General features: G+C 40.9%; 1 protein-coding gene across 3 annotated transcripts in view; it reads right to left on the bottom strand.

Annotated features, from left to right (window-relative positions):
- The window catches only part of LOC124613238 (NHL repeat-containing protein 2), a 167,823-nt gene that overhangs the window by 40,805 nt on the left and 102,891 nt on the right, over nt 1–24,127 (bottom strand). The window lies entirely within an intron of this gene.

Genomic DNA, 24,127 nt, shown 5'->3' with positions numbered 1-24,127 from the left:
TTAATTTCCTTTTAAATCCTATATGGCTATCTGTCAGACTTTTGATGCTATTAGGTAAGTGACCAAAGACTTTTGTGGCAGCATGAGTTACCCCCTTCTGAGCCAAAGTTACATTTAACCCTGAGTAGTGAAGATCATCCTTTCTCCTAGTGTTGTAGCCATGTACACTGCTATTACTTTTGAATTCGTTCGGATTGTTAATAACAAATTTCATAAGTGAATATATATATTGTGAGGCTACAGTGAAGATTTCTAGCTCTTTAAATAAGTGTCTGCAGGATGATCTTGGATGAGCTCCAGCAATTATTCTGATTACACGCTTTTGTGCAATGAACACTCTTTTACTCAATGATGAGTTACCCCAGAATATGATGCCATACGAGAGCAGAGAATGAAAATAAGCGTGGTAAGCTAATTTACTCAGATGTATATCGCCAAAATTTGCAATGACCCTAATAGCATAAGTAGCTGAACTCAAACGTTTCAGCAGATCCTCAGTGTGTTTTTTCCAGTTCAACCCCTCATCAATGCATACACCTAGAAATTTTGAATATTCTACCTTAGCTACGGATTTCTGATCGAAGTCTATATTTATTAATGGGGTCATTCCATTTACTGTGTGGAACTGTATATACTGTGTTTTGTAAAAGTTTAATGAGAGCCCATTGGCAGAGAACCACTTAATGATTTTCTGAAAACATCATTTACAATTTCACCAGTTAATTCTTGTCTGTCGGGTGTGATAGCTATACTTGTATCATTGGCAAAAAGTACCAGCTTTGCATCTTCGTGAATATAGAATGGCAAGTTATTAATATGTATTAAGAACAGCAGAGGACCCAAGACCGAACCTCGCGGCACCCCATTCTTGACTGTTCCCCAGTTTGAGAAATCATCAGTTTTTTGCATATTATGTGAACTGTTTATTTCAACTTTCTGCACTCTTCCAGTTAGGTTTGATTTAAACCATTTGAGCACTGTCCCATTCATACCACAGTACTTGAGCTTATCTAGAAGTATTCCATGATTTACGCAATCAAAAGCCTTTGATAGATCACAAAAAATCCCAACAGGTGACTTCCGGTTACTCAGAGCATTTAATATTTCATTACTGAAAGTATGTATAGCATTTTCTGTTGAAAAACCCTTCTGGAAACCAAACTGACGTTTTGTTAAAACTTTATTTTTACAAAGGTGTGAAGCTACTCTACAATACATTACTTTTTCAAGAATTTTAGATAAGGCAGTCAGAAGAGAGACTGGGCGGTAGTTGTTGACATCAGACGTATCCCCTTTTTTATGCAGTGGTATAACAATGGCATACTTCAGTCTATCTGGGAAAATACCCTGCTTCAGAGAGCTATTACATATGGGGCTAAGAATCCCACTTATTTCTTGGGAACAAGCTTTTATTATCCTGTTGGAAATGCCATCAATCCCATGTGAGCTTTTATTCTTGAGAGAGTTTATTACCTTCCTAATTTCAGATGGAGAGGTGGGTGGAATTCCAATTGTATCAAATGGTGTGGGTAAGGCCTCTTCCATTCACTGCCTTGCTTCTTCTAATGAACATTTAGATCCTATTTTCTCAACAACATTTAAAAAATGATTATTCAAATTGTTTTCGACTTCCGGCTTGTTGTTTATCAAGTTTCCATTTGCTTTGATGGTGATGCCGTCATCCTGTACTCTAAGTTGTCCTGTCTCCCTTGTAATAATATTCCAAATTGTTTTGATTTTGTTATCAGAGGTATTAATCTCAGACATGATGCACATGCTTCTGGACTTTTTAATAACCTTTCTTAATGTAGCACAGTAGTTTTTATAATATTTGGCTGTTTCTGGGCCATTACTCTTTCTTGTTGTTAGATACAGTTCCCTTTTGTGGTTACAAGATATTTTTATTCCTTTAGTAAGCCAAGGTTTTTTGCATTGTTTCTTATGATTAGATTTAACTACTTTCTTGGGGAACCAGTTTTCAAATTCTCTTACAAGTGTATCATGAAATAAGTTATATTTTAAATTAGCGTCGGTTCCTTGTACACCTCATCCCAGTCTAACTGCTGAAGATTTTCTATGAAATTTCTAATTGTTGAGTCATTAATTGAATGCACAACTTTGGAGGGTAGTTTTGGATTACTGAATGGAGCTATGTCATATACTGCTAGGGCATATGAAGGAGAAACTATAAGAATTCTGAACTGGAATGTAGAAAAAATGGCAGATAGAGATCAGCTTTTGAATATCAGATTAAACTGAAGCAAAAATTACAGGTAATTGAGAACAATAACGTCATCGATAAGGAATGGGAATGTATTAAAAATATTATCATAACTGTGGCAAAGGATGTAACAGCGCAATCCAGAAGAGCTAGAAATGAGGAGGGTACAATGATGATGTAGACAGGTGGTGCAACAGAAAGAAGAAGCAAGATTAAAATCTCTCCAATAAAATATGAAAATTAACCAGGCTATGTATAATAGAAAGAGGACACAGTGGCAAGGGTATGCAGAAAAATGAAGCCTTAGCAAGGAAGATAGAAGATGTGAAAGAGCATTATAATAGGAATGAGAGTAGAAAGTTTTATAGGAAGTTAAAAGAAGAAACATGAGGGTATAGACCTAAACTAATAGGCTGCAAGGATAGATGGAAACCTGTTGACGTAAAAGGGGAAAGTGATGGACAGATGGAGAGAATATTTTCAAGAAATGCAGGAAGTTGATGGCACTGATGGGGAGCACCTGATATCCCAATACAGTAGGACCAAAAATAGAAGAGCCTACTCTTGCATTGTTGAGTTGTTAAAGAGAGGAGGCATTACTTTACACAAATAGATACACAAACTTATTCTTTAATCTGGAATCAGGAAAGAATTCCAAAAGAATGGACTACAGATGCAATCCAGCCCATACATAAGAAAGGTAACAAGACATGTTTCTCTAACTCCAGAGAGGTCACTCTGTCGACTGTGGCGTACAAGGTTTAAATTGCAGTTCTATATGACAGATTAGTACCATACGTGGAAGATATATTGGGTGATCATCAGAGTGGCTTTAGAGCTAATAGATAGAGTGTGGACCAGGTATTTGTACTGAGACAAATACAGGAAAAAAGCATGTGAATATAATATAGAACTCAACAATACCTTCATGGACTTCAGTCAGGCCTTTAATGACTATAGGGAAGATATAAAACTGCTTAGTACACCATCCAAATATATATTGGTTACTAAGGCAACCTTGGCTGGTACTAAGGTAATGGTGAGAGTGGATGAGGAGTTAACAGACTGTTTCAATATCAGTAAATAATAAATGAGGCTTTTCCACAATGCTTTTCGATTTGAGCTTAGAAGCAGTTATATGAAAACCACAAATATCTGGGCACAAAGGTATAAGGACATTGAACTTAATGACATTGCAGTTATTTAAAAATGAAGGATGTCATTGGAGAAATTAATGGTGGAACTGAAAGAAGTTGCAAAACACAGAGGACAGGAAATTAAAGACTCGAGAACTAAATACATGAAACTCTATACAACAGGGAAAAATAACCTGGATGGTCTCGTCAGCTGCAGGTTTTAATTTTCAGCATGTAGAGGAATTTGACTACCTAGAGGCAAATATTAATAAAGTAAACTCCATGTCCATTGAATTAAAAGTCTATACTTTAAGTGGCCATAGATGTTATCATACATTTAAAAAGCTAAAGACATCTGGGATGATATAGCAACAGTTCAAAATGACAATATATATGAAGTTATCATTAGGGCAGTGGTTACCTATGGATGTCAAGCATAGACGTTAACCAGCACTAATGAACAACAACTCTGAATATTTCAACACCCAACCAACAGCATGTAATGATTGGAACAAACAGGTTGTTGTTGTTGTTGTTGTGGTCTTCAGTCCTGAGACTGGTTTGATGCAGCTCTCCACGCTACTCTATCCTGTGCAAGCTTCTTCATCTCCCAGTACCTACTGCAACCTACATCCTTCTGAATCTGCTTAGTGTATTCATCTCTTGGTCTCCCCCTACGATTTTTACCCTCCACACTGCCCTCCAATACTAAATTGGTGATCTGTTGATGCCTCAGAACATGTCCTCCCAACCGATCCCTTCTACTGGTCAAGTTGTGCCACAAGCTTCTCTTCTCCCCAATCCTATTCAATACTTCCTCATTAGTTATGTGATCTACCCATCTAATCTTCAGCATTCTTCTGTAGCACCACATTTCGAAAGCTTCTATTCTCTTCTTGTCCAAACTATTTACCGTCCATGTTTCACTTCCATACATGGGTACACTCCATACAAATACTTTCAGAAATGACTTCCTGACACTTAAATCTATACTCGAAGTTAACAAATTTCTCTTCTTCAGAAACGCTTTCCTTGCCATTGCCAGTCTACATTTTATATCCTCTCTACTTCGACCATCATCAGTTATTTTGCTCCCAAAATAGCAAAACTCATTTACTATTTAAGTGTCTCATTTCCTAATCTAATACCCTTAACATCACCCGACTTAATTCGACTACATTCCATTATCCTCGTTTCGCTTTTGTTGATGTTCATCTTATATCCTCCCTTCAAGACACTGTCCATTCCGTTCAACTGCTCTTCGAAGTCCTTTGCTGTCTCTGACAGAATTACAATGTCATCGGCGAACCTCAAAGTTTTTATTTCTTCTCCATGGATTTTAATACCTACTCCGAATTTTTCTTTTGTTTCCTTTACTGCTTGCTCAATATACAGATTGAATAACATTGGGGAGAGGCTACAACCCTGTCTTACTCCCTTCCCAACCACTGCTTCCCTTTCATGTCCCTCGACTCTTATAACTGCCATCAGGTTACAGTGTAGGAATGTAGTATTGGTGGTCCCACAAGGATCTGTATTGGGCTCATTACTTTTCTCATTATATGTTAATGGTGTGTCAACGATTAGCTCCCACTGCACACATCACTTTTATGCTGATTGTCGTAACTGCGACAATTCTGGTCACGGGGTTGCTGAGAAGGAAAGCACAGCGGGACCGAACAGGAGCGGCGCAAGAACAAACAAAACGGACAAACAGGAAAGGACGGACACGAACAATGACTGAAGACTGAGCAAGACCCTACGAACAACAACATGCAAGAAGCAACGGGGTCACAAGTTAAAAACCTCATGAATCAACAACATCCACGCGTACATGGAAACAGACAAAGTAAACGCGCTGTCTGTAGGTGAGATGTCGATAGATTCACGTGAATATCAGACTGCCTCGTTAAGCGAGAGGCAGGCGCTTAAACACATGATAGGGTATGTCGCTATTGGCCACTGGGACCACGTGCTCCACCGTGGCGCCCTCACATTATGCATGGGCCAGGAGCGCGTGCAGCCATGGCTTACGACGCGACGACTGCAGAGACTTCTAGTGGTAATTGAGGTCCATGCTGTCTGGCGCAGATTCGAAACCCTGTGGCGCTCAGCACCAGATCCCTCCCCCTGAAACTTGAGCGTAGGGGCAGAAATGCCCTGGACAGTGCCGTGGTGGTCGGCAGATGGGAAAAGACCCAGGCACGTCAACCGCCACTGGTGGGGAGGAAGGGACGTCCAACGTATCCATGATGGCCAACCCAGAGGCCAGGGCAGCAGAGGGAGCTGCTGATCCACCTGGGGGAGGGGAGGGCCAGCAGCAGGCCCGCAGGGAGGCAGCAAACGGGGGTAGTGGTGGCGACTCAAGGGCCACATCTGTACCCAAAGGAGGTAGCGGAGGAGGAGGAGGCGGTGGCGGCGGCGGGAGTTCCGCAGGGGTATGCAGGCGGAGCTGGTTATGATGGCAGTGCTCCAACCCGTTTGACGTCTGCACCAATGTCACATGCCACCCATGGGCCGCAACAACCGTGGCGGGCGCCCAACCCGCCTTGCTCCCGTACATGTGGGCCCATATGGCTGGGCCAGGGGCATAACGCTGAGAGGGCCGGGAGTCTACATCTACATCTACATTTATACTCCGCAAGCCACCCAACGGTTCCAGTCGCGTATGGTTCGTGGGAAGAACGACTGTCTGAAAGCCACCGTGCGGGCTCTAATCTCTCTAATTTTACATTCGTGATCTCCTCGGGAGGTGTAAGTAGGGGGAAGCAATATATTCGATACCTCATCCAGAAACGCACCCTCTCGAAACCTGGTGAGCAAGCTACACCGCGATGCAGAGTGCCTCTCTTGCAGAGTCTGCCACTTGAGTTTGTTAAACATCTCCATAACGCTATCACGGTTACCAAATAACCCTGTGACGAAACGCGCCGCTCTTCTTTGGATCTTCTCTATCTCCTCCGTCAACCCGATCTGGTACGGATCCCACACTGATAAGCAATACTCAAGTATAGGTCGAAAGAGTGTTTTGTAAGCCACCTCCTTTGTTGATGGACTACATTTTCTAAGGACTCTCCCAATGAATCTCAACCTGGTACCCGCCTTACCAACAATTAATTTTATATGATCATTCCACTTCAAATCGTTCCGCACGCATACTCCCAGATATTTTACAGAAGTAACTGCTACCAGTGTTTGTTCCGCTATCATATAATCATACAATAAAGGATCCTTCTTTCTATGTATTCGCAATACATTACATTTGTCTATGTTAAGGGTCAGTTGCCACTCCCTGCACCAAGTGCCTATCCGCTGCAGATCTTCCTGCATTTCGCTACAATTTTCTAATGCTGCAACTTCTCTGTATACTACAGCATCATCCGCGAAAAGCCGCATGGAACTTCTGACACTATCTACTAGGTCATTTATATATATTGTGAAAAGCAATGGTCCCATAACACTCCCCTGTGGCACGCCAGAGGCTACTTTAACGTCTGTAGACGTCTCTCCACTGATAACAACATGCTGTGTTCTGTTTGCTAAAAACTCTTCAATCCAGCCACACAGCTGGTCTGATATTCCGTAAGCTCTTACTTCGTTTATCAGGCAACAGTGCGGAACTGTATCGAACGCCTTCCGGAAGTCAAGAAAAATAGCATCTACCTGGGAGCCTGTATCTAATATTTTCTGGGTCTCATGAACAAATAAAGCGAGTTGGGTCTCACACGATCGCTGTTTCCGGAATCCATGTTGATTCCTACATAGTAGATTCCGGGTTTCCAAAAACGGCACGATACTCGAGCAAAAAACATGTTCTAAAATTCTACAACAGATCGACGTCAGAGATATAGGTCTATAGTTTTGCGCATCTGCTCAACGACCCTTCTTGAAGACTGGGACTACCTGTGCTCTTTTCCAATCATTTGGAACCTTCCGTTCCTCTAGAGACTTGCGGTACACGGCTGTTAGAAGGGGGGCAAGTTCTTTCGCGTACTCTGTGTAGAATCGAATTGGTATCCCGTCAGGTCCAGTGGACTTTCCTCCGTTGAGTGTTTCCAGTTGCTTTTCTATTCCTTGGACACTTATTTCGATGTCAGTGGGGGTGGGATGGGGATGGCATCAGAAAATGGAGCAGGGTGCACAGCTGTCACCCATGGAGGAGCTCCACCAGACTATGTCCGTCAATTGGTGTGGTGCAATAGGTGCTCAAAAACAGGGTGAGGGCTGACATGGTTGGAGATGTTTCATCCACCTTCATCAGCTGTTGTTTAAATGTGCAGACAAGCCTCTCTGCCGCGCCAATGGAGGAAGGGTGGAAAGGCGGGCTACAGATATGTTTGATACTGTTGACCTGACAAGTCGTGGAAGGAGGATGCCGTGAATTGGGGCCAACAGAAGGACATCATCAACCACGGAGAGCCAGGGGTTGAAGTCGGTCCGCATCTGATGAGTAATATAGGAGGGCCACCCGTGGACCACGTAGCGGAGAACCAGCTGCAAGATAGGGTCTCGGCATGTAGCCATGGCAATATGAGCACCCATAAGAGGCAAACCATCCAGCACATCCCAGTGGGTGGAATCAATGTGTAAGCAGAGGACCTCCTGTTGGTCAACACAGGATAGGGGCCTGCTGAGAGATGTGACAAAGTATCCGCATTAGCATGGTGCGAGGTGGGCTTATACCAGATAGTGTAAGCGTAATTTTGCAAAAATAACGCCCAGCGCTGGAGATGTTGAGCTGTCTGCTCTGGAAGGTGAGAGTGGGGTCTGAATAGCGTAACTAAGGGTTTATGGTCCATCAGGAGGGTGAACTTTGTCCCAAAGAGATAGGTGTGAAATATTTGGATGGTGAACACTATCGCAAGGGCCTTCTTTTCAATCCGGGAGTAGTTCCATTGTGCTGGGGTCAACATCGTAGATGCATAAGTGATGGGCTGTTCTAAGCCTTCAGCAGTCCAATGCGCTACGATAGCCCCAATGTCATATGCTGATGCATCAGCCGCCACAACCGAGGGGCGGTCCGGAGAGAAGGGAGTAAGGCAAGGGGCAGACTTCAGCATCGCCTTTAAACAGAGAAAAGCCTGGTTACAGGTAGGAGTCCAATCAAAAGACACCCCTTTGTGATGCAATGGAGACAGCCTGGGGTAAGAACTTTAAGTAATAAGTAACCCTGCCCAAAAACACCTGGAGTTCAGATAAGTCCTTGGGACGAGGGAGGGGCTCAATGGCCATGACACTACGACCCGAAGGACAAATGCAATTTTTGCTAAGCCAGTGGCCTAAGTATTCCACTTCCGGTTGAAAAAAACAACACTCGTCCAGCCGACAGCGTAGACCCACAGATTGGAGAGCATGAAATAAGGCGCTGAGGTTGTGCAAATGTTCCTAGTGGGAACGCCCGGTGACCAAGATGTCATCCAGATAACTCACGCAGGCGAGGACAGGCTGCGTAAGCTGCTCCAGGAACTGCTGGAAAATGGCTGGTGCCAAAAAGACACCAAATGGAAGGAGCTTGTACTTGCACAATCCAAAAGGCATCCAAGGGTAACTGGTGGTATGTCTCAGCCAAGTTGATCTTTGAAAAGTACTCTCCTCTGGCAAGCTTGGCAAGAAGGTCTTCCTGTCGGGGAATGGGGTAAGTACCTACGAGGGACACAGCATTGAAAGTAGTGCTATGTCCCCACACAGCTGAAGGGACCCATCGGGTTTCTGTATGACCACCAATGGTGTCGCCCAGGCACTGTATGTGACAGGCTCCAGAATGCCAGCAGCCTGGAGCCAATCAAGTTCCTGCTTGACTGACGGCCTTAAGGCCACTGGAAAGGGTCAGGCCCTGAAAAAAAAAGAGGCTGTGCATCTGGCTGAAGTGTGATGTGCACCTGAAAATCTGAAGCACATCCAAGATCCGTAACAAACAACGATGCAAAAGCTGAGCACAGATCGTCCAAGTACTGAAAAGGAACAGCCGTGGAAACGACCTTAACTTCATTTAAATTGAAAAGCCAAACAGTTGAAATGCATCCAGGTGAAAAATATTCAAAGCCAATGGATGGTCAACAACAAATAGGGTAAGGAGCTGGGCAACATATTTGTACGTCGCCTGGACGACGAACTGCCCACGAAGGGGAATGGAACCACTGTAGGTGACGAAACACTGAGAGGGAGGTGACAATTCAGGAGAACCCAGGCGGGCATATGTTTCAAAATTAATCAGGGAGATGGTGGCCCCAGTGTCAACCTGAAAACTGACATCCTCAGTGAAAAGGCGGAGCATGAGGAAAACCTTCTGTGCTGGTGGGTCATCCAGTGGAATGACCGATTGCAGAGCATGTATGGTATCTTGAGGCCCAGGAGGGGCAGGACTGGAGCAAGTCAAGCGACTATGACAAACCAATCGGATGTGGCCCTCCTTGTCACACAGAGTGCATGTTTTCCAGCGGTGGGGACAATCAGCTCGAGAATGTAAGGTAAAGCACTGTGGGCAAGATGGAAGTGGGCCGTACGACCGGCGATGAGGGGGGACCGGAGGCGCCAATGCCATAGAGATGTCAGAAAAAGAGGAGTCCCAATGGGGCTGGCCTCTGTCAACTGTGCACAACTACATTGCGAGGGCGGAACCCGCTCAGATGCATCAATCACCGGCACTTGCGGCCGCGCCATGAGACACTTGTTAGCTGCCTGAGCAATTTCAAATAAGTGGCCAATGCGGAGAATCTCTTCCAAGAAGGGGTTATCAAGTTTCAACGCTGCAGTGTGGACCTCAGGATTGGGAGCCAGCTGAACCACCACATCCCGGATCAGGGAATTTGCACACAAAGCCTTATACTGGTGACTGATGCACGTAAAATCGCTTCTACAGTTGAGACCCTGGAAGTCCGTGACCCAGAAACCATACGATTGACCAGGCTGGAACTCCAGCTGAGAGGCGACCACATGATAGCGTTGGGAATAATAGTTTGTAAGCAAAATTAATATCTCCTGGAAAGAGAGAGCCACAGGAACGGACAACGGTGCCAACTTGTGGAGAAGAAAGAACGTGTCTGGGGAGGTCCAAGACAAAAATAATTACATCTTCAACTTTTATAGTCCTGTCTTCCTCAGTTGCGTGTAATATTACGGTATATTAATAATTTTTACTTATGGACCGTCTGACAGCAACTGAATAAAACACAATTTTAGTGCCATCCGCGTTTCGCCTTCATTTTCTGCAAGGCATCATCAGTGGCCTGGAATATGTACATATGTTAGCTATTTTATTTACATTTTTGTCATTATGCCTATATGTTATAAACAGTTCTGGTGGTTGGTATTTCCTATTAAGTAGTAATGTTTTGAACTGAACTTACAGGTTGCGTGGACAATTTCCTACATATTACGCTCCTGTTGCATTTTTGGTGTTGTTCTTCTTCTTATGAACGCCAATTTGCGGTTTTTTTCCCCATTCCACAACACTACGCACTGAACATTTGACAGTCGGCAACAGAAACCAAAACATTGCTTTAAAACAAGCATTCAGTGCATAGTGTTGTGGAATGGGGAAAAAAACCGCAAATTGGCGTTCATAAGAAGAAGAACAACACCAAAAATGCAACAGGAGCGTAATATGTAGGAAATTGTTCAAGCAACCTGTAAGTACAGTTCAAAACATTACTACTTAATAGGAAATACCAACCACCAGAACTGTTTATAACCTATAGGCACAATGACAAAAATGTAAATAAAATAGCTAACATATGTACATATTCCAGGCCACTGATGATGCCTTGCAGAAAATGAAGGCGAAACGCGGATGGCACTAAAATTGTGTTTTATTCAGTTGCTGTCAGACGGTCCATAAGTAAAAATTATTAATATACCATAATAAAAAACAATTACCACTGCAAGGAGTCACCCATGACTTGCAAAGCCATGAAATGTTGTTCCAGCAGATGTAAGTATTTTTCTCAGTCTTCTTTAGCACCATTAAATGGGGGGAATGACGGTGGACGTGAGAAACCATCGGACACCCAAGGACTTGGAAGCTGCTGTTGTAGTGCGTCCCTTGAATCAACTTTGTCCATTAGTAACCGCAGTGACTACTGTAAGATGTCTAACTGGAGCTGCTGCTGCTGCATGAGCTGCTGCTGTTGCTCCAGAAGACAGACCAGCTTCGCCTCCATGCTAACAACTACCACCATTTACCTTGTTGCCAAACTGTTGTAACCACGACTGTTCTGGTCACGGGGTTGCCGAGAACGAAAGTGTGGCGGGACTGAATGGGAGAGGCCTACAAACAAACAAAACAGACGAACAGGAAAGGACGGGCACAAAATACGACTGACGACCGAGCAAGACCCTATGAACAACAACTCGCAGGAAGCAACGGGGTCACAAGCGAAAAACCTCACAAATCAACAACGTCCACTCGTATATGGAAACAAGCAAAGTAAATGCGCTGTCTGTAGGTGAGATGTTGATAGACTCACGTGAATATCAGACTGCCTCGCTAAGCGAGAGGCAGGCGCTTAAATACATGATAGGGTACGTCACTATTGGCCACTGGGACCACATGCTCCACCGTGGCACCCTCACATTATATGAGAGCTAGGAGCGTGCGCAGCCACAGCTTACAACGCAATGGCTGTAGAGACCTCTAGTGGTAATCGAGGTCCATGCCATCTGGTGCGGATTTGAAACCCACGGTGCTCAGTACCAGACTGATGACCTTCAGTTATAACTAAGCACACACCCATTTAACCTGTGTACAGTCATCCAGCACACAGACATTGACTCACATGCTTCATTGGAGTGCGCGCAGATAGGCTTGAAACTTAAGCCATCTAAAGTGCAAGCAACCTTAGTTGCTCACAAGAGACTTATTACCTCTCAGTTTAGAGAATCTCTTCCACCACTAATCCTAAACAGCACAGAAATAACTTTCTTCTTCTCCAAAGGTCTTGGGGATAATTCTGAACTATCACTTAGACTCTAATGAACACACAACTGCCGTCTGTAAGAGAGGTCAGCCTCACTTCATTCACTACAGAAATATAAAAAAAGTATTTCCTCTAGAGCTTAAACAGAAACTCATAGAGTCACTAATACTCCCCATCCTTCATTATGGTGATACTATTCTCCGACGACTTTCGTATGACAGCTGACGTTGGGTGGGACTGGCGATGAATGCTTGTGTGTGATAAGTTTGTGACATACATTATTTTGAGCACATCACTTCTGCCTATAAACAATTATCATGGCTAGGTGCTGATAAGTGTAGAGACTATCAGGCTGTATGTTTGCTGTACCACCTTCTCAACCACTGTAGTCCTTCTTACCTTCAATCCTTACACTACTATCTGAACAACACAGCAGAAATACTCATTCTCAGGAGAGAAAAGCATTCTCTTTATCACAACACAACACCGCCATATTCTCTAAAACATTTTATATGTCAGGATCTTGACTCTGGCAAGTTTTTTCTCAAAATATCAGAGCAATTAAAGCTCTTTAAAACTTAGAATGATGGTTAATGGCTCAGCTTCTATCACAATAGCTATCCCTTACATATACTTGTTTGCAGCTCACTCTCATCAACTCTCCCTACCCCACCAATTTTGCCTCCCCTTGGAATTCTCTCCCTTCCTAACAGCCACTGTCAATTCATTTCCGTCTTCTCCTCTTTTATTATCCCTTCCATGTTTTCTAAAACCAAACAAGGCTTCGAAAGTGCTAAACTAATCAATATAATTCGAATGCCTACATTGTTTTATCATCATCATTTTAGTATTGCTATTATTATTGTTGCCAATTATTACTTTTTATTAATAATGCAAATTATCAGTATTGATAGAATAAAAAATCCACTGTATTCAATAAATACGTTCCAGTTGCAGATGTTTGCCTCATCATACATTTTATTAATACTGAGTTTGTCATGTAATAACTAATCAACATCATTCCTAATGTCTCTGTTATTTTATCATTTTATAATTAGTATTATTACTACTGTTATTATTATTGTCAATTATTCTTTTTTACTGTGACTGTTACATAATATTTCTTTGTATGTGTTGTTCCTGGTCAAATGTAAGTGAGGACTATAAGGCTCTAATCTGGTCAGGCTAAATAAGCAGGAAATAAGCAAAGAAAGTCACTTTTCCTCCTGGTACTGCAATTGTGTACATTATTGTTGGTTTTGAACTAGAGTGGATTATTTACAAGAAACATCATAAGGGAACAAATATTCTGCAAAGCAGTAGTCAGAATGACCAACTCCATGAACAGATGTCTACAAGATGATCGTTGGTGAGCACCACATATTATTCTTGTAGTACATTTTGGAACAATGAATACTTTATTTCTTAAAGATGAGTCCCCCACAACATTGTACCGTATGGAATTATTGAATGAAAATACACACAACATGTCAACTTGATGATTTGTCTGCCCCCTAGATATGTAATGATTCTAGGTGCAGATGCAGCTGACCTAAGTTGTTTTAGGTGTTCTAAAATGTATATTTCCAGTTCAAATGCCTATTAATATGGGCATCTAAAAATTTTGAAGTTTCCACCCTATTTATTACTTCCTCACTGTGTGTTACAATTATCACTGGATAGTACCTCTAGAGGTGCAGAAGTGAATGTGTTGTGTCTTCTTAAAATTAAGAGGGAGACCATTAGTGGAATACCAGTTAATGACACTGTTAAGAACATTGTTTACCTTTTATTCTGTTGCTGTGTGTACGTTTGGATTGATTACAATATTAGTGCCATCAGAAAAAAAGATCTAATTACAATTATTGTATCTTAAATGGAAGACCATTTACATATATAAGGAACAACGGCGGGCTTAAGATCGAGCCTGGGGGAACTCCATATGTGATTTATCCCCAGTCATAGGAATCTCCTCTGATTACATTGATTGAATTACTAAGTACCAATTTCTGCATTCTTTTGGTTAGATATGACATTATCCATTTATTGGCTTTATCATCACTTCCATAAATCCTCAGTTTATCTGGGAGGATATTGCGGTTCAAATAGTTCAGTGGCTTAAGATAGGTTTGTTATTTAATGCTTATAAAATTTGGTTACTGCATGTGTAAATGACATTCTCAATAGAACAACTCGTCTGAAATCCAAACTGTGATTTACTGAGGATATTATTGTTGCTCAGGTGAGATATCATTGTAGAGTACACCTCATTCAAAAAATGTTTGGAAAATGATATCAGCAGTGAAACAGGTTTCACGTGTATTTGTTGTGTTCTCATTCAAGAGGTTCCTTGGCAATTAGAATCCCCTTTCTACATCCATTTTTTCTTCTTCTACTGTACATACTTTCTTCGATTCATCAACTATTGTATGTTCACTGTACTCAATAGGAAGAACTGCGGCGAATTTCACAATGTTTTTGTATGATCCTTCTTCCACTCTCTTTGCAGGATGCTTATTGTACATGGATGCTTATTATACATTAGATGCTTTAAAGCATCTCCCTTCTGAATGAAACCAGTGAATACTGAACATGTACAAGCACTTGAACTAGCAAACAAAATTTCTGTTTTGATAGTTTTATCTTTTAAGAGTTTAACAACATTCTTGTATTTCATAAGAACTTGTTAATTTGCTTTTGTGCCTAGTGTATGGACGGAAGAAAATATTTTTCAACATCTGACCATTATTCTAAAAGTCATTCTCTAATGCCAGCATCCAGAGGAAACATGTTTCATAAACCGATGACCAAGAAGTTTCATATCTGATTGTACTTTTATAAAATTTTTCCAGCAAGATGTTAAGCCATCAAAAAAATTAGAGAAAAAAGCATTTTCAGAAATATCTTGTAATCCTTTTTTGGAATCCACTATTAACTACAGTTTGAAGCTCTTTCTTTGAAGCTACATTCACAGTTTCATCAAAACAGAGGGAAACGTGCTCTTCTGCTAGAGACCAACTGCTTTTTACAACATGGAGCTAAAGCATCATATACTAAATATCTTCCTTTGTCCTTGAAAGGATAAACTCAGCAGGAACACTTAGAGCAAACATTGTCTCAAAGGCTTCTTTGACATGTTCATAAGGTGGCTGAACAGCAGAGTTAGCAGACTTCCCTCCAGTCATTTCCAAACACCAGATTAACTCTGCATTGAAGCAGCTTGTCTAGCAGAATAAAGCTGAATTGATAATGTAGTCCCGGGAGATGAAATTACATTGTCACTGCTACATCCACGATGGACGGAAGACAAATGTAGTTGGGAAGAACTGAGTTTCACTTTACATTACTCTCTGTGCTTCTGGGTAGAAGTGTCTCTTCTATAGCACTGAAGTCCCAAGAAACTGAAAATTTCTGACTTGTCTTTAGCTTTGTCAAATGTCTTGGTTTTTTTCAGTAACTTCACATCACTTGGATAAAATTCGCAAAACGGAGGTCAAGATTCACTCTCTGGTCCATAAAGTTGTTAAAAAAGGTCTAATTCAGAGCTTTCTCAATGCCATTTACTAATTTTTCAATCCATCTGGCACATAAAAAATTACTTTATCAGCCACACACCATTTTTCAAATCACATAAATATTTTTTTTTTAAAAAAAGGCTGAAATACAAAACAGACTTTACAGACCAAAATTAAAAAATACAGAATAAACTTCGGATGGCATCAACACTGTGTCAAAACAAGTGTTCACTTCCTAGTGCTGTGAAATGTGGAAAAGAAAAACCCCAAGTTCCAATTATAAGAAGAGGCACAGCACCAAAATTGGAACAGAAACATAACAAGTAGAAAATCGTTCACGCAGCCTGCCACTCAAGATGCCTTGCAGAGAATAAAGGCAAAACATGTATGGAATGAAAATTATGTTTCATTCAGTTGTAGTTAGTTGGCCCAATGGTAAAAATTATCAATATGTTGGATCCTTAAATTTTGTCAGTAGTGTTTAGCAAAAAGAATGTTGCATTCCCTGCAGGGATTCCCATTTAAGTTCCTGAAGCAACTCCATAACACTTGCATGTTGCTCGGACTTACTGGTAACAAATCTGGAAGAACGCCTCTTAACTGCTTTGATGGCTTCCCTCAATCCCACCTGGTATGGATCCAAAACACTTGAGCAGTACTGAAGAATAGTTTGAACCAGCATCCTATATGCGGTCTCCTTTACAGATGAACCACTCTCTTTCTTCTATACCTCTCCCAATAAACCAAAGTTAATCATTTACCTTCCCTACCACAGTTCTCACATGCTCATTTCACCTCATATAACTCTGCAACATTATGCCCAAATATTTAAATGACTTGACTGTGTCAAGCAGGACACTAGTAATACTGCATCTGAACATTACGGATTTGATCTTCCCACTTGTCCACATTAACTTACATTTTTCAACTTTTATGGCTAGCTGCCGTTCATCACATCAACTGGAAATTTTATCCAAGTCATCTTGTGTCTTCCTACAGTCACTCAACTTCGGCACCTTACCATACACCATGGCATTATTAGCAAACAACCACAGATTGCTGCCCACCATGTCAGTCAAATAATTTATTTATATAGAGAACAACAGCGGTTGTAGCGCACTTCGCTGGGGCACTCCTGATGATACCCTTGTCTCTGATGAACACTTGCTGTCGAGGACAACGTACTGGGTTCTATCATCTAAGAAGTCTTCTGGCCTCTCACATGTCTGTGAACTTATTTCATATGCTCGTACCTTTGTTAACAGCCTGTAATGGGGCACCATGTCAAATGCTTCTGGAAATATGGAATCTGCCTATTGCCATTCGTCTGTAATTCTCAGTATGTGAGAAAAGTGCAATCTGAGTTTTGCACGAGTACTGCTTTCTAAAACCATGCTGATTCGTGCACATAAGCTTCTCAGTCTCAAGAAAGTTTATTATATTTGAACTGAGAATATGTCCAAGGATTCTGCAGCAAACAGAAGTTAGGCTATTGGACTGCAATTTTGTGTGTCTGATCTTTTACCTTTCTGATAAACTGGAATTACCTCCACTTTTTTCCAGTCACTTGGGACTTTGCGCTGGGCGAGAGAGTCATGATAAATGCAAGCTAAGTAAGGGGCCAATGCCATAAAGTACTCTTTGTAAAATAGAACTGGGAGTCCATGCGGACCTGGTGATTTACTTGCTTTCAAACCATTCAGTTGTTTCTCTATGCCAGGTATGCTTATTACTATGTTATCCCTACGGCAGTCTTTCTGATGGTCAAATGACAGTATGTTTGTACGATTCTCTTGTGTGAACGGTTTGTAGAATGTGACATTTAAAACTTCACTTTTGATTTGCTGTCTTCAACAGCCACATCAGACTGGTCAACAAGGGACTGAATGGAATCCTTCAACATGCTTAGCGATTTTACATATGGCCAGAAGTTTCTTGGGTTCTCTGCCAGATCTTTTGCTTAGTGTGATAGTGGTAGTTGCTGCATGCTTTTGCATGTAGATCTTCCCACAGATGCATGAATCTCTGCTAACTTTCGCTTGCCATCATTTATGCATTCCCTTTTGAACTGAGAGTGCAACAGCCTCTACCTCCTCAGCAGCCACCAAATTTTGTTATTAAACCATGAGGGGTCTTTTTGATCCTTTATCCACTTACTAGGCACATAACTCTCCAGATCATGATTTATAATCTGCTTAAACTTCGCCCATAATTCCTCCACCCATCTTACTGGCACTAAGTCATACCAATTCAATGTCTAAGTGAGAAGTTAATAACCATTTATCTGCTCTATCTAGCAGAAACACTCTCCTAGTCTTCTTGACTGATTTATTAACTTTCGTAATCACAGCTGCTATAACGACGTCAAGATTGCTAATCCCCAACTCTATACTGACATTTTTGATAAGGTCCGGCCTATTTGCAGCAACAAGGTCTAAGATATTTCCATTGTGTATGGGCTGCCAAGCTAGCTGATCAAGACAATTTTCAGAAAATGTCATCAAAAGTATTTCGCATGACTGTCTATCTGTACCCTCCACAATGAATACATAGACATCCCAGTCTATACTTGGCAGGTTAAAGTCGCCTCCAACCAGTATTGCATGACCTGGGTATTTACATGCTACTGACCGTAGACTTTCTTTGAATGACTCTAGAACTGTCAGAGCAGATATAGACTCAGATCACAATATAGTAGTGATGAAGAGTAGGCTGAAGTTCAAGACATTAGCCAGGAAGAATCAATACGCAAAGAAGTGGGATGCGGAAGTACTAAGGAATGATGAGATACGTTTAAAGTTCTCTAACGCTAAAGATACAGCAATAAGGAATAGCGCAGTAGGCAGTACAGTTGAAGAGGAATGGACATCTCTAAAAAGGGCCATCACAGAAGTTGGGAACGAAAACATAGGTACAAAGAAGGTAGCTGCGAAGAAACCATGGGTAACAGAAGAAATACTTCAGTTGATTGATGAAAGGAGGAAGTACAAACATGTTCCAGGAAAATCAGGAATACAGAAATGCAAGTCACTGAGGAATGAAATAAATAGGAAGTGCAAGGAAGCTAAGACGAAATGGCTGCAGGAAAAATGTGAAGACATCCAAAAAGATACGATTGTCGGAAGGACAGACTCAGCATACAGGAAAGTCAAAACAACCTTTGGTGACATTAAAAGCAACGGTGGTAACATTAAGAGTGCAACGGGAATTCCACTGTTAAATGCAGAGGAGAGAGCAGATAGGTGGAAAGAATACATCGAAAGCCTCTATGAGGGTGAAGATTTATCTGATGTGATAGAAGAAGAAACAGGAGTCGATTTAGAAGAGATAGGGGATCCAGTATTAGAATCGGAATTTAAAAGAGCTTTGGAGGACTTACGGTCAAATAAGGCAGAAGGGATAGATAACATTCCATCAGAATTTCTAAAATCATTGGGGGAAGTGGCAACAAAACGACTATTCATGTTGGTGTGTAGAATATATGAGTCTGGCGATATACCATCTGACTTTCGGAAAAGCATCATCCACACAATTCCGAAGACAGCAAGAGCTGACAAGTGCGAGAATTATCGCACAATCAGCTTAACAGCTCATACATCAAAGCTGCTTACAAGAATAATATACAGAAGAATGGAAAAGAAAATTGAGAATGCGCTAGGTGACGATCAGTTTGGCTTTAGGAAAAGTAAAGGGACGAGAGAGGCAATTCTGACGTTACGGCTAATAATGGAAGCAAAGCTAAAGAAAAATCAAGACACTTTCATAGGATTTGTCGACCTGGAAAAAGCGTTCGACAATATAAAATGGTGCAAGCTGTTCGAGATTCTAAAAAAAGTAGGGGTAAGCTATAGGGAGAGATGGGTTATATACAATATGTACAACAACCAAGAGGGAATAATAAGAGTGGACGATCAAGAACAAAGTGCTCGTATTAAGAAGGGTGTAAGACAAGGCTGTAGCCTTTCACCCCTACTCTTCAATCTGTACATCGAGGAAGCAATGATGGAAATAAAAGAAAGGTTCAGGAGTGGAATTAAAATACAAGGTGAAAGGATATCAATGATACGATTCGCTGATGACATTGCTATCCTGAGTGAAAGTGAAGAAGAATTAAATGATCTGCTGAACGGAATGAACAGTCTAATGAGTATGTAGTATGGTTTGAGAGTAAATCGGAGAAAGACAAAGGTAATGAGAAGTAGTAAAAATGAGAACAGCGAGAAACTTAACATCAGGATTGATGGTCACGAAGTCAATGAAGTTAAGGAATTCTGCTACCTAGGCAGTAAAATAACCAATGATGGACGGAACAAGAAGGACATCAAAAGCAGACTCGCTATGGCAAAAAAGGCATTTCTGGCCAAGAGAAGTCTACTGATATCAAATACCGGCCTTAATTTGAGGAAGAAATTTCTGAGGTTGTACATCTGGAGTACAGCATTGTATGGTAGTGAAACATGGACTGTGGGAAAACCAGAACAGAAGAGAATCGAAGCATTTGAGATGTGGTGCTATAGACGAATGTTGAAAATTAGGTGGACTGATAAGGTAAGGAATGAGGAGGTTCTACGCAGAATCGGAGAGGAAAGGAATATGTGGAAAACACTGATAAGGAGAAGGGACAGGATGATAGGACATCTGCTAAGACATGAGGGAATGACTTCCATGGTACTAGAGGGAGCTGTAGAGGGCAAAAACTGTAGAGGAAGACAGAGATTGGAATACGTCAAGCAAATAATTGAGGACGTAGGTTGCAAGTGAAAGGAATTTGTGGCGGGCCGCATCAAACCAGTCAGTAGACTGATGACAAAAAAACACTGTCATAGCAGAACCGGGTGGCTGGTAAAAACATCCAACAATTAACTAGGTTTCACCTACATCTGTTATACGCAACAAGATGACTTCAATGTTACACTCGATTTTGACCTCAACAGAGACAATATTTTTATCAACTGCACTGAACACTCCCCCATCTATTGCCTCTAATCTGTCTTTTTGATATACGTTCCACGACTCGCTAAATATCTCAGAGCTTTCCACATCGGATTTCAGCCATCTCTCAGTCCCAAGAATAGTCTGAGCGTGATAACTTTCCAGGCAGGAGAGCAGTAAATTCAGGAACTTTATTACAAATACTTCAACAGTTATCTGATAAAACTGTGACAGTTGAAGTGTCTTTATTCTAAATGGTGTTTGACTTCCCTTGCTGCATATCGACTGACGTGTGTTCATCAGAGCACCTCAAGCTCCTGCGTAGCCTGAAAAACCCTCTTGTGCACTCCACAAGTACTCTTGCTACCTGAGTAGCTGCTTCCTTTGTGTAGTGCATCCCTGACCTATCAAAGGGGAGTCCTAGAAATCCCCACACAATAACGCCAGTCTAGAAATACTCTGCAGCCTAGACTGTCATAGAGTCTATGGTGCTTTCAGTTGAAACCCTCCACTCAGCTTCAAACCAAAGGACCCCAATCAACTCTGGGAACGATGCTTCAAATTGCAAGCTCTGCTTGCCCCCCCTCCTCCCCCATATGAGGCCAGCAGTCTTTACCACCTCCACCAGCTGCCTGTATGAACTGAAGATCACCTCAGAACCCAAGTAACAGGCATAGTTGGTGCTGATGTGAGCCACTACATGCAGACCACTGCACCCTGCACGCTCGATAGCTGCAGGCAAGGCCACCTCCACATCTTGGATGAGGGCCCCCCCCCCCAAGCAGACATACCGAGTGCACATACTTCTTTGTGAAAATCCCGCAGTGAACAGACTATACTGTGCATGTTTCCTAAAAGTAGTCAAGCACATTTTCCCTTGTAGCTGGAGTCAGTCCGGGCAAATGCTGCTCACCACATTTTTCACGCAATGTCCATTGACAACAGAAAGTTGTTTCCAGTGAGAAACTAAATGATTTTTAATGCACAATTTTCCATGCCCATTCAATAGAATGGTTCCAAATTAGTGTAGTTCAATGTTCATTTTATTGATGTGTATTAACAGGGACAATAAAACACGAAGAATAACTCACACTCCAGCAATTACTTCTACAACTGCTGATGACTCTCCATCCAAAATAACATGATGCATTCTCCCCACAAAAATTCCTCAATCCTTTATCTGAACACTAAGCAATTAACTAAAATTAGATTCACTGAGATCATGATTGTAACATTTCAAACATTGACTTAGAAGTAGCAGTTAAAAAACTGGAAATACTGCACTGATCATGTAAGTACCTATACTGCAGTAGGAAGGGAAATGATTTTCTGCAAAGAGACTTGCTACACAATTGTAGCTCATAACTGACTACAAAATATGTTATGCACTACACTCATGAGCATCCAAAAATTATCAAACACAAACAGTTTATCAAACAAATATACAATAAAACTAGAGATTTGTGTTTCAACAAGGACATTGTTGCCACAAACTTCTAAAGAACACAAATTTAGTTTACAGTTGATGATATAGTAAACATTTTGCATGGTAGTTACAAATGTTCAGAAATACTTGATATATCACTATACGCACAAGCCTTGACACAAATAATGAAAAATTTTGGAAAATTACATGACCTGTAATATATTAGCACCTATAGTTTCTAATAAAACCCACTTAGTACACAACCTCACACAAGGAAAATCTGGAAGTGCACTTACATATGTATATAAACATGCAAAATGGATAGATTTTTTACTTAGTTGAATTTGTGACACTTTTTACACTAGCATACCCAGATGAACACTACAGCATTGTTTTGCCACACTCAAAATAGTAACAATAGAAGAACAGCAGCACAGTACATCTTCCACTTGGGGTGCCAGATAACTGGCCAATGAAAAAAAAAAATTTTTTTTTAACTTTTTTTACTTTCATAGCTGATCTTTATAGATTTTTATGAGCTGAATCCAAATCTAGCCTTAGTTTTTTTGTATAACCCATAGTTTTTGAGCAACATGCTTTTTATTACATAGTATAAAAATCTTATTCTATACAGTAAATGGGGAAATTAATGAAATGCTTCATTACAACATAAGCATGGTTTGTATTTACTGTAAGCTACTTAAAACAATGATGTGCGTTAATAGAGGTTTCACTTGTCAGCTGGAATTGGTTTGTATTTTCTTCCTCTTTTTTCTTTGAAGCTTCTTGTGTAGCTTTTTTTATGGAGAGTCGCTTGCTGAACTTCTCAGTGAAGTGACCAACAGTAGTCCCCCACCATGTTGGTGTTCCAGCGGCCTTGGTAGCATTTTTCCATCACTACTTTTGGATGAATCAATAAACAGCCTCCAGTCTTCCTTTTCGTACTCAATACAAAACTCATTCATTAGACCGGGAATGTCTGAGCGGTACACTAAATCATCTTCTTGTTGAAAAAACTTGGAAAATTGCTGCTCTCTCTTTCTATACATGTATATGCTGGTTCCAACTGCCAATAAGTTCTTTTTTTTAATCTAGAGCAAAGCAATTGAGCCTTTCATTAAGCCCAGATCTCTAACCAAATCGTTACACTCAGTCTGAGTAAACAATTTTGGCTCTAGACTTCCTGTATTACAATGGAATGCATCATCATCTGGTTCACCTAAATCAGAATGTACATCAGAAAATATTTCAGTTGGAATAGAATTTAAATCATCTGGTGGTTTAAGAAGTGGCAAATCTACACCCTGCCCTACTGGTCGGATGGCAGACAGAAGGTTAGGGTAGCTTATTACATTCTTGTTTTTCAAATTATGACCAATAATATCTACACTGCAAAAGTAGCAAACATCAGAATGATTTCTTGGTTCCCTCCATATCATAAGAACAGCAAATCTAAAGGCTTTTTCTCCTTTTTGGACCATTTTCTCTGATCTTCAACACACACATAACATACCTTATGTGGGGCCCAAGATTTATCTTGATCAAGTTTAGATCCAAAGTATGATAGATAAACCTTTTTCACAAAGTCTGTAATGTTTCTTTCGTGTTTTTTAATCACAAATTCAGCACAAATATAAAAAAAACACTGTCAGCAGAATTTTTACAACCATGATTAGACATTGCACTGAGCACATGTACAGGAAACGGGAAAGTGACATTAGACTGACAGTAAAAAAAATACCATCTGTTAACACAAAAATAGAATCGGCCTTTTTTTGCCAGCAAATGGTTTTCAGCAGTGCTACCAACATCATCTACATTCATTACACCTCGTTTTTAAATTATTTTAACTATATAAAAGCTGTTAAATCCTTTAAAAATCGCTTAATTTAATAAATTTAACTGTAAAATGTGAAGAAATGTTGGGTGATACAGTTTTTTAGGTATTATATTTGGATTTCCCATCCTAAAAAACATAATAA

The sequence above is a fragment of the Schistocerca americana genome, chromosome 4 (genome assembly GCF_021461395.2).
Source record: "Schistocerca americana isolate TAMUIC-IGC-003095 chromosome 4, iqSchAmer2.1, whole genome shotgun sequence".
NCBI classification, from domain to species: Eukaryota; Metazoa; Arthropoda; class Insecta; order Orthoptera; family Acrididae; genus Schistocerca; species Schistocerca americana.
The sequence above is the reverse complement of the archived record's forward strand: the minus strand, read 5'-3'. Positions and strand labels throughout refer to the sequence as shown.